Below are 20325 nucleotides of genomic sequence, written 5' to 3'. Positions count from 1 at the left end.
ATACAATTTCTAAATAAAATTATATAATCATCTAAGAGATAAAATTATCTAGATAATTATCTAGATAATTTTATCTAGATAATTATCTAGATAATTTTATCTAGATAATTGTATCTATATAATTTTATCTCTTAGATAATTATATAATTTTATTTAGAAATTGTATTAGGTAACTTTATTTAAGATTTAAATAATTATCTAGATAATTATCTAGATAAAATTTTATATATAGATAATCATCTAAATAAAATTATATAAATCATCTAGATAAAATTTCAATAATAAAAAATTTAAAAAATGAAATTAATAAAATTAAAAACATAATATAATTTTAAAATAACTTAAAGAATATGATAAAATATATTTAATTATTTTCTGCAATGCGGATAATTGAATAATTTGTTTTCCTAGACAGGATACATTATATATTTATTTCCGGCGTTGTTTTGTCGCGATCATCGAGGCAAGATTGCTTCGCGTTAATCCTTGCCATTTCTTGTTTCTCGAAACCTTCCTGGCCGGTGCCGTAACGCACGCAATGTGGCAAAGGTGAACCTGCAGGAAGTGGTTGGTACATAACGTCTGTCACGCGACCACGGGGGCCCCGCGAGCGAAATAAAGAAAAGAGGGAGCCGAGCGATGCGCGCGCGCGCGCTTTGTAACAATTGTTACAAAGCAGTATCGCAAACCGTGCGATCGATACTCGCCGATCGATCGCGCGGATGCACACGGAAAGCCGGAAACGAATAATAACGCGTGCAAGCGAAACTGCGTATATTCCGCAAGCGGACAATGACCATAATAACTCGAAGCCCCTTCTTTGAAAAATCGCATACGATCTATCATTTGAGACTTTTTTTTTTTAATTCTAAAGGGATGCTCTCTCTTCTCAAAAAGACAATTATTAGAGTGCGTTCTGCAATTTTCGAAAGTATATGCTACGGGCTCTTTCTCCGAAAAACTCCCTATATAATATTTCAAACGTAGAAATTTAGAAAAATTCGTAGCTTCAAGCCTAATATGATGTAGAATATAATTTGCGGAATAAATCTAAAAAAATATCTAAACCTAATATCTGAAAATATATATATATATATATATATATATATATATATATATATATCAAAAAATACATGTTCTTGATATCCATATAATTTCTATTAAAAAAAGCAGATTTTTATTCTTATTTATTTTTCAAATTTTAATCCTCATATTTTTATTATTTTTAACATTTAATGAAAACAGATTTATGAGGAACTGAGGAATTTTTTTTCAATTGTATGCTTCATTTTTTTCTCAAAAATCACATGTGAAAATCATTGATTCAACATCGTAAAAATATTCCAAAAATTAAGATCATAATTTTTCTCATAGGGGTTCTTCACGTTCGCCAGTTTATTCAAATGTATTCCTCGTATTTATTTTTACAATTTTTATCACATTTAATAAAAACCAAAAATTATGAGAAATTTTTTTTTAATTACATGTATTTTTTTCTCAAAAATTATTGACTCAACATCGTAAAAATATTCCGAAAATCAGATCCAAAATCTTTCTCGAAGGGGTTGCTCTCGTTCGCCAGTTTATTCGGAGCAACGGGAGATGCTGGACGAGAGCCAATGTCAGTTCGCAGCCTGGCCGAAGGCGAGAGCGCGCAGAGTCGTCGAAGACGTCACTTTCGTTCCCGTTAAACGACGGCCGTGTGACGGTTACATATAGGTCACAGGTTATTACCGGATTTCTCTCCATCCCTTCCGGACACAGATTTCTCATCGCGTACTCTCCCTCCTGCCCCATCCCTTTCTCAAATCTTCGAGTTGCATCTCATTAAGATACTTTGTTCTTGTATCTCACGTCTTTTTATAATTTTATATAATCTTTACGATTTTATTTTTTTATAATTTCATACAATTTTATTTTTCTACAATTTTATACGATTTTATTTTTATAATTTTATACAATTTTATTTTTTTATAATTTTATACAATTTTATTTTTTTATAATTTTATACGCGCGATTTTATACGATATTTATCTTACATAATTTTAGGGAAGAAATCATTATTGTTTAGAAAAAAAATAAATATATTTATATAGTATTATATAAGAATTGAACTATTATTTAATAATATAATAAATTAAAAAATATAATACAATAACTATTTATTATATTTATATGTGTAACATAATATGATGAATAATAAATAATATATTATATACATCAATAAAAAAAACTATATATTATTTATTATATTTTAAATAAACAATTTAATTTTCTATATTATCAAAGGAAATTAAAATTCTCTAGTTCGCATAAAAACACCGGGCAAGTTTTCGTGTGTCGGCGCAAGGAGGAGGGGCGCTGCTAATCTTTTCCATATCGTTCCAATTTTAGTGTATGCGCTCTGTCGCGGCGCGAGTGTGTCGTTCCATATACGTGTGCACACGTATAAACAGCGATCCGCGTGTAAGCGACACACTTTTCGCGGCGCGGGGTTACGGCACACTTTTCCTATCCTAAGCGTGCGGTTATGAAACACGAGCGACGTAACCAGGCAGGCCGCTGCTTACGATTATCTCCGCGGCTCTCTAAGTAAACGCGCGCTTGATAAATGCCGGGAACAGCTGAGAGCCGCCGCCTTTCACCGAATGCAATTCCCTTCGCGTCGATTCCGCGAGAAGCGTAATTTATCCCGGGAACAAAAGAGTATAAACTGGAGAGAGAGAAATTGCTTCTTAAGCCGAAAAATATATCACGCTTGTAATTTATGTACGGATAGGTGATCAATTTCATGTGCATTTTCTTCAATAAAATTATAGAGTCAAAAAAGCCAATGATATTTTTAATATTTCATATAATTATTTTGTTATACATTCATTATTAAATTATAAATATAATTATAATTAAATATAATTGTTTTATTATATATTAATATATTAAATATAATTTTCTTAAATGTTTTATTAAAAATAAAATTAAAAAGGGTATCTTATTTTATAAAAATATAATAAATATATATAATAAAACTAAAAAAAATATATAAAAAATAATAAAATTCTACTTTAGAAAATAATGCGTCTTTAAAAATTTTGCCCAAGAAAAGACCGGTCAAGTCGATTTTCCTTCCCAATGACGTTATTTCTCTCGATCAACATGAAACAAAATGACTGACTTCGTGGAAGATAAATGCACGAGGAAAGGATCGACTTGTTTTTACCGCGAAACTCGTGACGTGTTCGAAGATAAGCGGCGATTTAATGAGAAGAAGTAGTAAAAACAGAGGTAAAAAAAAACGATCATGTTGTTGTCATCAAGAGAGAGAGAGAGAAGAGCGGTAGTAAATTCATTCATAAGAAGGTCCATTCATCGCTTCATTCACTCACTTCGTTTCCTTTCGGGGTTCGTTGTCTTCAACAATGAGTCACTCCCGACGCGTCGAGCAGAAAGAGAAATGTCAGTGACTCGCCCATTTCGCAAGAAACGATGCTATAATCGACTATGTTGTGAAGCATCGAAAGAGAGAATAATACAGTGCGACAAAAATCGCTATCGAATCGTTCACAAGATGATAGAATTTGTCTGACGCTCAAAAATAATTGTATTCTCGAATTATTTATTAAATTTTACATAAATAATAATAATTATTATTATTATTATATAATATTATAGTAATAATATAATTATATATTATAATAATATATTGTATTATTATATATTATTACTGTTATATACAATATTATTATATCATTATTATAGTATATACTATGATATATATATATATATATATATATATTTATTATATACTATAATTATATGGATTATATATTATAAATTCTTCACGAATATTCTTAAATTTTTAAAATAATTAATTATTAATTTCTGGAGCATCTTCTAAAATTAAAAATATATTCCCTATTAAAAATGATAATAAAAATAAATTCCAGTTTATTCACGTTTCTATAAATTAAAAATATCTCATATTAGAGAATCCTCTTCTTAAAATAAAAGTAACTTTTTGGTGCCTGTTTTATAGAACAGAATAAAAATAAGCAAGAAATGTTTAAAATAAAAATATAATTCAATAACTTTTTTCACTCAACAAAAAAAGTGACCGTCTTTTTGATAATTTTTTTTAACATTAAATGCAATTCCGACTTTCAAAATTCTCCATCACTTGCAAATAAAATTATTTAAATAGATTTTATCACACTACAATTTTGCAATTAGAGTTAAATTTGTTAAGATTTTTCTATAATCTTCTCAAAAAAGAATTTGTTGTATGGATTATAATTAATAAAATCAATTTAGGATTTTAAATATGAGGTTTTTATTAGCAAATTAAATCACTAAGGATTCAGCAGATACTTATTCAAGCATACAGATTTTTCAGGTCACTGAATATCAATACGATGTTAAAATTAATAAATTCAAAATGGCCGCATTAATACGGCAGATATAAAAATTTAAAAATGGATTCTAATATGCTTGCAAACGTTTGTTTTATGAATACACTTTAAATTTGTTATTTTTTACAAATTCGTATTTAATAATTCAAAAAAAATTTTTTTTAATTTTAATAAACACGAAATTAAAAGCTATATAATAATTAACATAGCTTAATTAAAATATTATTACGATCAATATTTCAATAATAAAAATAAAATTAAAATAAAAATAAGTTAAAATACAATAAAATTTAATAATAATAAAAATAATAAAAATAAATAAAATAAAATAAAATAATAAATAAAATAAAATGAAATAATAATAAATAAAATTAAATTAAAATTAAATAAAAAATAATAAATACCTACATATATATATTTCAATAAATTAGCCCTCTTCGTTTAGTGGCGCTTTGCTGTACAAACACATATAAAAAAAGTCTCAAGACTAACCCAGATTGCGGTTTCGCGTGGCAAAAGCGCGCCCTACAAATGCACGCGCGAGATTCCGCGGCCGGAACGGAAAGGGGTGTAAATGGAGTCATTAGGGTTGTGACGGGCGCGGATTATCGTTAAGGACAATCTCGGGGACCTTCTCATTATCGCCGCGCAACACTTCCAATTTCCTGCACACGAAGAGAGAACGACGACGCCGGGCGACGCGTCGCGTCTCTTGCGCCGCGTGACGTCAGTCGCGAAGGGTGCATTTTAATGCACCCTTCGCGAGCCGGCCGGCCGGCCGTTTAACACCTCATAAATTAATCGCACGCGAGTATGATCGCGCCGATTTAACGTCTTATCGGCGACTTCCTCCGCGGACGACTAACGAGGTTCATCCCCCTCGAACCCTCTCGAGAGAGAGTTTCCGGATAAGTCTCTCGTTTCGAATAAAATAATTTCTTATAATAATAATATATGTATTTAATCAAATAAAATATTTTTATAATATTTTATAACATTTAGTAATATATTTAATACAATAAAATATTTTTTATAATATTTCGTAATATTTAATAATATATATTTAATAAAAAAAATAAAATATTTTTTATAATATTTTATAATATTTAATAATATATTAAATAAAGTAAAATATTTGTTATAATATTTTGTTTTAGTAAATATATTATTAAAATATTTTTATAAAATCTTATATAAAATGCAATATGTCTTACTCCAATAATTTAATTAGAGGTCATTCTTCTTGTTTCTGTTACAAAATTTAAATTTAATTTATTTTGATTATTATTCATTTAAAGTATCAAAATATTATAGTGGCATGTACATATACATACATATATATTTAAATAAGATTTATTATTTCTGAATATAATTAATATGTAATATATATAATGCGTAATTAATTAACATATTGTGCCATGATATATAAAAATATATCCTTATTCTTTTATTAAACATTTTAATCTTATTAATTATTAAAATCGTTCATATAAAAGGATTACTAAATTGAATTTAATTTAATTTATATTCATCGCTATTTTAATTGAGCTATTATAATATTAGTGAAATATATGTAAGGATTATTGATATAATTATCCAATACAGATAATTTATTATTCCTGAATGTAATTAATATAATATACTACATGTAAAAAAATCTGTGTATTAATTGAAAAATTTTTACACACAGATTTCTTTTTATTCAAAAATATTAATTTGAAAAAATTACGAAATTTACTTAAATATGACAATATTCTTAAAGTAATTGTACGTAATTAAGATATTGTGCCATAATATATAAAAATATTATCATTAAAAATCTTTTTTATTAAAAACATTAATTAAAAAAATTAAATACATATGTATATGTAATTTTTCTATGACAAGAAGAGAAAGAACAAATCTTTTATATTTCCCATCTTTAGGTAAAGTTTCAATAATAATTTCGACATCCCAGAAAGAGGAGTGTCCTCCGAGAGAAATCTTATTAAGCAGATTTATGTAAGATTTTATAAAAATATTTTAATAATATATTTAGTAAAAGAAAATATAAAAAAATATTTTATTAAATATATTATTAAATGTTATAAAATATTATAAAAAATATATTTTATGAAATGCATATATAAAAATCTCAGATAAATTTCTCGCCACGGAGAAAACCCTCCCGAAAGATGTAACCGGTCTTAATGACTTCCTTATTATACCATTTCGCTATCTCGATCGCTAAGCGTGTGCACGCACTTCGGACACGCGTCACGCACGCTGCAACGCGCGTTGCATCGAGGACAAAGCGAGGATTTGGGTTCCTACTTAATATCAATTAATTATGAAGTCATTATGTGTATACAAAGTACCGACTCCACGCGAACGATTTTCAGATTCGCAATATGCGAGCGAAATTAAATATGCATATAATTGAAAGCTTTCAATAGCATTTTCCCCTAAATTACACAAAGCCACAATTTCGCATCGAATGGATTTTTAAAAATTAAAAGTTTTTTCATTAATCATATTAAATAAAAATAATAATCTTAATTACTGTATCGAACTGAAATTACATTCTTATTAAAAGAGAAAAAATTTGCAATATCTATCGTTATTTAAGGATGTTAAAAAAATTTTGTAATTGTAATTAAATATAACTGCGAGTATAATAAATTATTTAATGTAATTAATTTAATATAAAATTTTTATAGATATATAATGTTATTATATATTATATTTAATATTATAACAATATTAGATATAATATTATATATGTATAATATTATGAATTTAGAGGAAACTCGCACAAATTTAAAACTAAAAAACATAAAATTTCATTAACATTAATTTAAACAAAAATAAGAACCTTATTAGGTCGAAATAAAAATCTTCTAAATAAGAAAAAATGTGCAGCATTCGTTATTTAAGGATAAACTAAAGCAGCAATAATTATAAATCATAATTAATTATTAAATTAAATATTATATTATAATTATATAATATATTATGTTATATTATATTATATTATATAATATATCAAATTATATTATATATTATATTATGTTATATTATATATTATATTATATATTATATTATATTTATATTATTATTAAATATAATTCATATTATAAAAATAATATAATAAAAAATTTAATAGACGTTCTCTAGCTACTTCTGTAGCATGTATTACGAATCTAGGAGATACGCAAACACGCTAATACACACACATACACACAAGTGCAAGTCCCTTTCACATCGCGGAACTTTTCTTATGCAAATTCCAACTCGCGTTGCACGCGGCGCGATATACCGCACAATGCAACGGGCTGTCCGTCCGCGTATCCTTACGCAATGCAACTCTAGTACAAGTTTCGAGACGCCCACGCGACCGACCATTGTTATATATGCGGCTAGACGCGGAAGGTCCCTTTTGATTTCTTTCCCGCGGCTAAATTCGTCCCGGCTCCGACACGAATCGGAGTCTCCCGATATTCGCGACTGAATTTATGCCGTCTATTGCGTAATAATTTTCCAAGAAATACAATAATTGTATAAAATATATAGAAAGAATGAAAATTCAGAAATACGTCATTAGGGGAGGCTTCCTCTATTCTCTTGTATATATTTTAAATTTTTTATTATACAATTATTGATAATTAAATAAATAATATTTAATAGTTACGTAATAATAATAATTATATAAATGAATAATATTGAATATTTAAATAAGAAATAAATAATATTAATTATTAATAATTTATTAATTATAATATTCTAAATATTATTAATTATTATTAATAGTAATAATTATTTTTTGGAATATTATTGTTACTGGAATATTGGTAGAGAATATCATCCAGTTTTTCTTATTTCAAAGCTTGCGCTGCTAATAATTTCTTCAACTAGAATTAATTATATTTTTCTTATCAAACTCAGATTTTTAAATTATATTTAATTATAAAAATTTTTTTAATAATATTTAATTATAAAATAATATATAATATATATTTTATAAAAATTTTTTAAATAATATTTAATTATAAAAATTTACGTACTCGATCTGATCCCATATCCCATCTACCTTAAAATCTAACATTTGCCTTTATAATTATATATATAAATATTATATAATATTGCTGACGCCTGTTCTGAGAAAAATACGGATTAAAGAACAGGGAATAACGATGCGTAACATAAGGGTGTATAAATTAATGCTGCGGTGAACGATCCTGGAACATCCTTTTTCCCCGGGTCTTCCTGGACTAACAATAAGCCCCCTCGTCGTGGGATTACGACACCCACGCGGCACAGGAAGGCTGTCGGGAACGACTAACAGAACGACGACCAACAATTTCCTAGTGACCCACATCGCGCTCTCGATGTCGTCTCACTCCTACTCGCTCCCTCTCTCTTTCCTCGCAATTGCATCGTGAACGAGCGAGCGAACGCTAAGACAGTCGCAAAACTATGAATACTAATAATATCTCGAGTCAATCGAAAAATTTATTTATTCCTTTTTTTTTTATTTTCAAAAATGTAAGGATTCTGTGTAAAAAAATTTGTAGTTCTCTGAAATAATTATTAATAATTTAGTATTGTCATTAATAATTATTATTTATTAAATATTATTGTATATTAATTGTTAACAATTATTTCAATTATTAATAATATTAATAATTTCTATGGAATCACAAAAATGAAATATTATATTCTTTAATTATTTTAATTTATTAGAAAAATTATTTTCTTTTTTTTACATTAAATATTTTAACATTAAAATAAATTTAAAAAATTATTTTTTTTTGTAACAAGAGAAAAAGAATTTTTATAATTATTTCATTTTTACAAATTTTTAAATTTTTGGAATGGAACGATAAATTAGCCATTCTATGGGATCACAAAAATGAAATAATATTATATTCTTCAATTATATTTTAATTCATTACAAAAATTCTTTTTTTTAACTTTAAAAAATTTTTTTTTATAAAAAAAAACATTAAAATCAATTTCAAAAAATATTTCTTTTTTTTATAACAAGAAAAAGAATTTTTATAATTATAAAAAATTAGAATATTAAAAATTAAAAAATTAAATAATAAAGAATTTTTATAATTATAAAAAATTCTTTATTTATTAATTTTTTATAAAAAAAAAACCCGATTATATGCCCAGTACTTCCCTATTCCCGGACATTAGCCGTCTGCCTTTGAAGTGCAACGATGTTACCGAAATGCAAAATAAGCGAGCACGTGCATACGCGCACGTTGCCTTGCCTCGCGGATGCACCTGCACCTCGGAGGATCCAGCTGCATAATGAGAAGAGGGTCGCGTATGTCTCTCGGACACTCTCACCGCCGAGTGTTTTCAAGCCACAAGCCAACAGCACGGTTGCGACAATTCGACCTTCGAAGAAACAACGAGAGAGGCTCGCTCGCTCGCTCATTTTGCAATGAATCATCATCGCGCTTTGTTTAATCAACAGTCCACCGAAAGCCTTTGTTACCTTTGTTAACTTTCCAAGTGCTCGCGTCGAAAAAATCTATTCAGACCGATCTGTCAAAAATGGGAAGATGACGACACAAAAGTCTCAAAAATCCAACGCAAATCCCCCTAATAAATAAATAAATAAAATGTAGAATTATAACTAAAAATTATGAGAAGATAATGAAAAAAAAAATTATTATTTAATCTTAATTTTTCTTATAAACAAAATACATCGACAAAAAAATGACAAAAATCCTAAAAAAAAGTTCAACGCAAATTCCCCCCAAAAATAAATAAATTGTAGAATTATAATTGAAAATTATGGAGAGAAGATGACGAAAAGATGATGAAAAATGATAATAATAATAATCCTAATTTTTCCCATAAAAAATGCATCTTGAACCCGAATCTCTGCTGATGGAAGACACCTAAATGATGGATTGGAGCAACGGTATCTAAGGCTGCACGTTGTAAATTGCGACAGAGGACGAGTTTCGCAACAGCGTATTGTCCTCCTGTTGAAAATTACTCTTTCCCTCTCTCTCTCTCTCATTCTTGCGATGCAGCGGGTGCAACGGTACCTCCTACTATTGCACATCTAGAGAAAGAGAGAAGCGAGTCGACTTGAGTCAGTCAGTGTTGTGCTTAGATAATTTTAAAATTAGTTAGATAAAGATGAGATAAAGATACGTAAATTTATCTTAGATACAAGATAAAATAATTTTGTTTTAAATATTATTTTTAAGACCGTTTATGTAAACAGTTATAAAAAAATGTAAATTATTAAAGAAATATATAAAAATATATTCATATTTTTATTTGTAAGTTTCTATCGCTTAACTACTGCTTAAATTTTACTATTTAAATATTTTTATGCGTTACAACTCTAAACCAAATTATCCGAACATTATTTTAGATAATTTAGTAAAAATAACATTTTTTTCATCTAACAATAAGTAAGATGCAGATATAGAATCATATATATTTTTATTATCCATCTAAAGATAACATGATTCCAAAATTTTATCTAGATTACAATATTTTATTAGGATTAAATTGAGTCTTAGGGAGATGCTGCTGTTATTCTATTTTACCGATTTAAAGTTAGATTAGGTTCACTTTTTATTGAATATACAGATTGGAAAATCCTCCACAATGAAAATACTGATAATAATGAATAGGAAGCGCTGTTCAGCAACTAATTTTTACTGTTTTATGCCTCGACATCGATTCCGCACGCAAATATACATACATAATTAATTCAAGTGAACTTTTGAAACAGGCTTTTAATCTCATTTTTATTACGTCTGTATTATTCTTTCATGTCATCTCTATTGAGAGCGCCATATTTTATGCACAAATAAACTGCAGAACTTTTGTATTAAATAAGTATTGTTATGAGCTGATGCAAGAGACCGATAAAAAAACTGTAACTTTATTTTTTTTATACGAAATTACAACGCTCCCCGTTCATTATTACTAATACTTTAATTGTGGAAAAGGATTTTTCAATCTGTATAGTCAATAAAAAAAATCTCTTGAACTCAAAGTCGGTAAAACAGTCGTGGTCAGCATTCCCTTAAGGGAATGTTCTGTTTTACCGACTTTAAGTTAGGTTAGGTTCACTTTTTATTAAATATACAGATTGAAAAATCCTCCACAATGAAAGTACTGATAATAATGAATAGGAAGCGTTGTTCAGCAACTAATTTTTACTGTTTTATGCCTCGACATCGATTCCGCACGCAAATATACATACATAATTAATTCAAGTGAATCTTTTGAAACAGGCTTTTAATCTCATTTTTATTACGTCTGTATTATTCTTTCATGTCATCTCTATTGAGAGCGCCATATTTTATGCACAAATAAACTGCAGAACTTTTGTATTAAATAAGTATTGTTATGAGCTGATGCAAGAGACCGATAAAAAACTGTAACTTTATTTTTTTTATACAAAATTACAGCGCTCCCTGTTCATTATTACTAATACTTTAATTGTGGAAAAGGATTTTTCAATCTGTATAGTCAATAAAAAAAATCTCTTGAACTCAAAGTCGGTAAAACAGTCATGGTCAGCATTCCCTTAAGGGAATGTTCTGTTTTACCGACTTTAAGTTAGGTTAGGTTCACTTTTTATTGAATATACAGATTGAAAAATCCTCCACAATGAAAGTACTGATAATAATGAATAGGAAGCGTTGTTCAGCAACTAATTTTTACTGCTTTATGCCTCGACATCTATTCCGCACGCAAATATACATACATAATTAATTCAAGTAAATCTTTTGATACATGATTATCCATATAATTTTATCTAGATAATTATCTATATAATTTTATTTAGATAACAGCAAACATTGTGGACAAAATGGATGGATGCAAATAAGTTACATCACGAATCACGGTTCACGACCTGAAAAAACTCTATCTCTCTCCCTGCAACTTCAAATAGCGCTGGAAGTGTTGGGGAAAAAATTGGAAGCGCCATCATCGCTTGCGCGCGCGAATACGTAGATAAATGAGGTCCGTATGTACATAGCCTACTTAGACAAGGCTATACGAGAGAGAATTCGCGGCTAGAAGTTTATTATCTCCTTCGACGTGACGCGGAGAGTCGAAGGCCTCTCGCGCGAGCAGGCATTATATTTTATCGTAGATAGGTATATAGATTTATTTCTCAGAATTATTGCACGCCCATTTCCTTTAAAAATTGTAATGAAATGATGAAATAATGTTGGGAGTTTAAAAAAAATTTTTATCAATTCACACCGCGGATATAGATAGCAATTTTATTTCTCGATTTTCAATCCGATGGCAAAAATTTAATTAAATTAACAAAAAAAATTCGATATCTCTCTACATCAATAGAATTTCATAACTATCCACATATTTTACACATAGGTACATTCTTTTATTCAAATAGATACGATATCGATTTTTCTCTTATTTTCGATATTTAAAAAAATACATACAGTGTTAAAAAATTAGACTGACAAATTTTGAAGAGAAATGGAAGACCTCAAAATAAACATTTTTTGTTAATATTATTTTTCTGAAATAGGAGTTTGTGACTTAAACAATAAACACAAACATATAAGTGGAAAAATTAAATTGCATTTTAATCTTTAAAAATGTTTATTTAATTTAATGTTTTAAAAATATTTATTTCGAAGTTTGTCGATCTAAATTTTTGACCCTGTATATGTTCTGGAAATTAATTCTGAAATTTTTTCGGGGCGAAAAAAAGCAATCAAAACTCAAAAAATGATAGCTGCTATTTATACGCTTAAAAAAACATAAAAAAAAACGGCGAGGACGAATGCATCGAATGCAGTGACAGATGCATCTTGTAGCACGCGCGCAGCCTTGCAGGTGTTACCAACCACGTGGTACGACTAAATCTTGCTGGACAAGGTGTTCATCGACAAAGTGACCACTCCTTTCCCATAATCTCCTCTTAATCCGCCTCTTAAACTGACCGAAAAAGCATCATCTCGATCGCCCGATATGGCGCGTTGAAAGAATAAGAAAAAAAGGAAACAAACAGAACTCACGTGCCGCATGCACAATTAAGCAAATCTAATTATGCATCGGATACACTATAAATGCCTCGGTAATCACTACACGATGTTTCCGTTTATGTTTACATAATTTATCCGCTTTGCAACGACATTGCTATTGCGTTGTCGCGCATATATATTTTTATCTATCAATTTTCTAGTAATGTTTCAAACGTGAAAGAATACGTATATATAGTTTAAAAAATGCAGTAATATTAAAAAAAATAATTTTACAATTTTTTATTTGGATTAAATGTGAGTCTTAAACTGCATTAAGTTAAAATAATTTTTTAATATGTCCTTTTTAGGACACATATTAATATATAATATATGTATATATATTTTATTATAATATAGTATATATTACAAATAATAATACTGCGTATATATTTTTTAGTATAATATATTATTTTATTTTTATTATATTATTTTTATCATAACATAATATATTTTTATTATGTTGTCATATATTAATATATATTAAAATATATTATATTAAAATAATATATACTGTATATTAATTATAATATATTGTGTTGTATACTATATAGTATATACTATTGTATACTATAACTGTATATTCATTATAATATATTGTATTGAATACTATGTAGTATATACTATGCACTATACTATACCATATCATACTATATACTATACACTATAAGCTGTAAAATAGAAAGACTAAATTCGTATGCAACGATCCGATATTATACGATGATAAAATTCGCGATCACCCGATAAAAATCAGATTTCGTCGTGGAAGGAACCAAGCAGCGTCGGGGCGGAAAATCGCGCGCTCGCATTTGTATTACATTATACTACATGTGCATACATTATGCACCGTCAAGAAAGATCGGCAGAGACGATAGAATCGCTAAACTGCTTAAACGTCGCGATTCCCCTCAATGTTATCGCGATAGCGAATTTCGGGATGTTATTAAAGAAGTATCAAAGTGTGCGTTGTCTGTCAGATCAATATAAATAATTAAATAAATATTAAATCTCAATATAAACAATTAAACAATAATTTAATAAAAAAGGAAAGAAGAAAAAGAAGTTAAAAATATAATTATACAAAAAATAGTTATTATTAAATATTTTAGTTGTATAATTAATGTTTTAATTCATTGTCACATAATTATCATATTTATGTATAATTATTATTGTACCATTATTTTATCTTTTATTTTATTATCATTATTCTTACTATTATTATTTTGTATAATTATACCTGTATTTATTTTCCTCAAAACACAGAAAATAATTATTTCCCGCAATTTCTTTGATGCTAAATATAATTCCGATTTTCCAAACTGTTTTGCCAGAATTTTGAAAAATATATAATTAAAATTGAAAAAATAAGCTATTTTATTTTTTTATCGTGTATTTTATCATGATATTGTTTTTATCATAGTACAGTGACGTGTTGGAAAAATTGTGTTGCAAAGTATTCAGTTATTTAAAAAGTTATTTGTTTATTTATTCAACAGTGTTATCAAAGTTATGCACATGGAACATTAATTAAGCGAATGCTTCGATTCTTCGAAGAAAAACACTTTATAAACATGCATCAATACGACAGTTCCTCTTTCATACATATATCTGTTTGTTATTGCCTGTACTTGAAGAAATAAAAATACCTATTCCCTCACGTCATTTATTCTAACATGTCACTCAAATACTTTAATAATGTTTGTCAGAATAATCATAAATGTCGCGTCTCTTCACGATAAATAAATAGAAATCGTTAAGATAATTCTAAAACAATTCTGTTTCATAATATTTTATATTATATATTATATTTAATATTATATTAATATATATAATATATATATTCATTAATATATATTAATTATATATATATATATATATTTTAATATATATTAAAATTATATTATATTTTATTAATAATTTTAATTAATATATTATATATAGAATATATATTATAAAATTACATTATATTTATATCATATGTATATGATATACATACATACATACATACATATATATATATAATTAAAAAATACAATAAAATAATTGAACTAAATATAATAAGATATAATTTAAAAAAATTGAAATAATTTTGTTTTTAAAAGCCAAAAAATGTTTTTAACATAAAATCGATAGATCCCGGCTTTGTTTCTACATATACTTTAATCGTGAAAAAATATTTATTATTCTACTCAACCAATAAAAAAAAAGCGTGAAAAATAAAGTAAAACAGGACAGCTTCGAGATCTCCTTAAGAAGTTCTACGACCGATGATGCACCTTGGCAGCAGCCACGTGCATATATACTCTTCCTGTGCAACTGGTGGCGTCTTTCTTCGCCAAGGCTTAAATTGAAGGAAAAGGGCCGTGTAAACAGGTGATCGATACGCGTCTCTTTCGCGTGCGTGCATATATATATATATATATATATGTGTGTGTGTGTGTGTGTGTGTGTGTGTGTGTGCGTGTGTGTGTGCTTGCATGCGTGCGCGACGTCCATTAATGCGATATGTGGGTACATCGATATCTCGTATCGGACGGGGATGTAATGAAGAAAAAATATCGCAGGTATTTTCTTGGCCGATGCGCATAAATATATATGTGCACACCTGGATTAATTTCGCGCACGCCCAGAAATTTATTACTTATATTTATTTATCAAAAAACTATGTACAGAGTAATTCTAAATAAGTGCAAAAAATTTTTAATAATTCTTTGTCAAAAATTAAGAGGAATTTTTTATATATTTCTATATCTTTTCCTGAGAAAATGTCTTCCTTCAGAAAAGAAGTGAAAATTAGGTTTTTATTTTTTTTTCTCTTTAGACAAGTTAATAAATTAATTTGATGAATATTTTCTAATAATAAAAAGAATATTTATTAATTCTTTTATCCTCCCGCATCGTTATATGAGGATGAAACTAACCCTATTTCATTTTTTAAGAAATTGGAAAACAATCATAATCTAAAAATATGTTGGAAACCTTGATTATTTTAGAAACTTTTTTATTTCTCTTATTTTTTTCATAAAATCAATAATTTGCAGGGCAAAAATTAAAATACATTAAATTTTAGAATACAGAAAGCAAGCAAAATAAAATAATAATAAATGTTAGAAAAAAAAGAATAAAATAAAATAAAATAAAATAAAAACTTAATTTTTACCTCCCTCTTTGAAAGAATAAAATTCCTCGAGTATGTAGTTTTTATATGAAAAAAAAACTCCCCTTTAATATTCGACAAAGAATCATCTTCCGAAATTTCTTCCACTTATTTAGAATCGCTATAAATACATCGCCGGCAATTTTCTCTTCTTGCCCTATGTTAATTAACGAAATGAGCGTACAAATACGATCGATAATCGCGTAATGCGATTACAATGCAATATCCACAATCGGGTTTCATTACCGCGTAATGCAATCGCGTGAATCATCGATCATCATCATCATCATTGCGCTTGCGCATGCACGAGTGACGATGCGATAATGACAATTATATTTAAGCGCAAACCCTTCTATGTAATTTTATTCCCTCGCTGTATAAAGAGAAGCGCGAACGGAACTTGTTCCCACGAGAGACTCCGGTGTTATGTCGAGATATATGTATATTACATTTTTTTTAATTATTTCAATTTCTTTCACAATTACATTTTATCATAATTTTTACAATTATATTATTTGTTAAATTATATATGTGTGTGTATAATTATATATGTATGTATATATAATTTAAAAAATTTAATATATATAAGATAAGAACAGAGATAGAAGATAGAAGATAGAATAGATGAGGGGAGGAGACGAAGATAGGGAAGAGAGATGAGAGAGAGAGATAGAGATGAGATAGAGAGGATAGGATAGATAGAGAGAGAGATAGAGATATATATATAGAGATAGAGAGATATATAGAGAGATGAAATAATATATTATATATATATTAAATATTATATATATATGTATATATTATATGTATTATATTAATATAATATATATATTAAATAATATAATGATATATATATATATATATTAAATATAATATAATATATAAAATATATTATATACAATACATATATAAAAAATATATAAATATATGCAGAGCCCATCGTTTCCTTTTACACATACACGAGAACAATAAAGTATCTCGCAGCGTTCAAACTTACTTACAGGGGGAGAGGGGGGAAAGGGGGGAGGAAGAGCGCGTGCCACAAACGCGAGAATGCACCTGTCCACCATCTTGGTCCCACTCTCTCTCTTCTCTCTCTCTGAATATCCCGTATGGCATCTCGTCGTCGGTCTCGACGAGACACCGAGGAGGAGGAGAAAAAGACGCAGGAAGGAAGGAAGGAGGACAGAAGGCGAGAGAGAGAAAAGGAGGAAGAAAGGCAAAGGTGAGAGCGGGACGCAGGAAGCGGCCGAGACAGGATGTGGGCAGCTGTTTACCAGCTGGAGGATGATACACGTCGAAGTTGTTGCGAGGCTTACGAAACCTGTGTATGTGTACGTGTGTGTGTGTGTGTACCTTCGAGGGCCCCTATAAAGAAAGTATGTATCGATATTACATCGTATTGCGATATTCTCACACGTCATTTTGGTTTCCTTCCTTTTTTTTTTTTATCTTAATATTTTGTCAAGAATATCTCCTTTTAATACATTTTAGTCCCCTTTACGCGATAAGCATCAAAAAGAATTTTTATTGTAATTTGCATATATATATATCGCGTGCAGTGTAGCCTTAATTTATATTCCTTACTTCAATTTTTATCTTAAATTGGGCGACAATAATCTTGAAGACACGCTTTCGATGTATATTTAATCCCCTATCTTAAGTACAACAAACTTATAATCTTAATGTCCTTCTATTACAATATATGTTGATTTATTTTATAATATATATTAATATATTTTCATTTCTTTTTATTACTTTTTATTATTTTTTTATTAATATAATTAATATATTTTTATTTCTTCCGTTCAGCTGATAAATATCAAAGTATCAAGAAAGAGAAAAACAGAGAGACTTTTTTACGTCATTTAATTTCTGAAGGGATCTTGATCGCTCAATATTTATTTTTGTTTTCAACTTCAGAACCGATATAATTTTGCCAGGAGAATTTCCACGAAGACCTTTAATCCTCCCTGCATCTTTCCAAGAAAGAAAAAAATTGCATGGGGGAAGGGGGCGGGGGAGGGGGCGAAGAGACAGGTGCGATCGAAAATTCGGTAGTTTTCCACCCTCGACACGCATTTTTCATCTCGGGGTCTCCTTTTTTCCTTCCCCTCAACAATACGTCTGTTATACAAAGGGGGCCCCCCTTCTTTAAATTTAACAACCGTTCGCGATCTTTCCGTCAGGTTCCCTTGAACAGAATAGACCTGTCTAGTTAAGTTTTTGTTAGCTTCCACTTTTTTGCCCCCTCTTTTCTCCGGTCCCCCTGCCCCCCTCGTCGACCCCCCATTCGCGTAGGTGCGATCGGAAATTTGACAGTTTTCCACCCTCGATACGCATTTTCCATCTCGCGATCTCCTTTTTCCCTACCCTCAACAATACGTCTTTTACGCGAAGGGGGGCACGGGGCCCCCCTTCTTTAAAATTGACAGCCATTCACGATCATCCCGTGAGCTTCCCTTGTATAGAGTGGACCTGTCTAGTTAAGTTTTTGTGAGCTTCCACTTTTTTTGCCCCCTCCTTCCTCCGGCCCCCCTGCCCCCCTCGACCCCCCTTTCGCGTAGGTGCGATCGAAAATTTGGCAGTTTTCCACCCTCAATACGCATTTTCCATCTCGCGATCTCCTTTTTCCCTACCCTCAACAATACGTCTTTTACGCGAAGGGGGGCAGGGGGCCCCCCTTCTTTAAAATTGACAGCCATTCACGATCTTCCCGTGAGCTTCCCTTGTATAGAGTGGACCTGTCTAGTTAAGTTTTTGTGAGCTTCCACTTTTTTTGCCCCCTCCTTCCTCCGGCCCCCCTGCCCCCCTCGTCGACCCCCCTTCGTGTAAGTGCAATCAAAAATTTGGCAGTTTTCCACCCTCGATACGCATTTTCCATCTCGAGATCTCCTTTTTCCCTACCCTCAACAATACGTCTTTTACGCGAAGGGGGGCAGGGGGCCCCCCTTCTTTAAAATTAACAGCCATTCACGATCTTCCCGTGAGCTTCCCTTGTATAGAGTGGACCTGTCTAGTTAAGTTTTTGTTAGCTTCCACTTTTTTTGCCCCCTCCTTCCTCCGGCCCCCCTGCCCCCCTCTTCGACCCCCCTTTCGCGTAGGTGCGATCGAAAATTTGGCAATTTTCCACCCTCGACACGCATTTTCCATCTCGAGATCTCCTTTTTCCCTATCCTCAACAATACGTCTGTTATACGCGAAGGGGAGCAGGGGGCCCCCCTTCTTTAAATTGACAGCCATTCACGATCTTCCCGTGAGCTTCCCTTGTATAGAGTGGACCTGTCTAGTTAAGTTTTTGTAGCTTCCACTTTTTTTGCCCCCTCCTTCCTCCGGCCCCCCTGCCCCCCTCGCTGACCCCCCCTTTCGCGTAGGTGCAATCAAAAATTTGGCAGTTTTCCACCCTCGATACGCATTTTCCATCTCGAGATCTCCTTTTTCCCTACCCTCAACAATACGTCTTTTACGCGAAGGGGGGCAGGGGGCCCCCCTTCTTTAAAATTGACAGCCATTCACGATCTTCCCGTGAGCTTCCCTTGTATAGAGTGGACCCTGTCTAGTTAAGTTTTTGTTAGCTTCCACTTTTTTTGCCCCCTCCTTCCTCCGGCCCCCCTGCCCCCCTCGCCGACCCCCCTTTCGCGTAGGTGCGATCCAAAATTTGGCAGTTTTCCACCCTCGACTACGCATTTTCCATCTCGCGATCTCCTTTTTCCCTACCCTCAACAATACG

General features: G+C 30.1%; 1 protein-coding gene across 2 annotated transcripts in view; it reads right to left on the bottom strand.

Moving 5' to 3' along the window:
• The window catches only part of Utx (Utx histone demethylase), a 91416-nt gene that overhangs the window by 21832 nt on the left and 49259 nt on the right, over positions 1–20325 (bottom strand). The gene's annotated exons all lie outside the window — the stretch shown is intronic.

This window comes from Nylanderia fulva, unplaced genomic scaffold (assembly GCF_048542155.1).
Source record: "Nylanderia fulva isolate GAGA-0341 unplaced genomic scaffold, ASM4854215v1 Scaffold94, whole genome shotgun sequence".
Lineage (NCBI taxonomy): Eukaryota > Metazoa > Arthropoda > Insecta > Hymenoptera > Formicidae > Nylanderia > Nylanderia fulva.
This window is presented reverse-complemented; position numbering and strand designations above follow the sequence as displayed.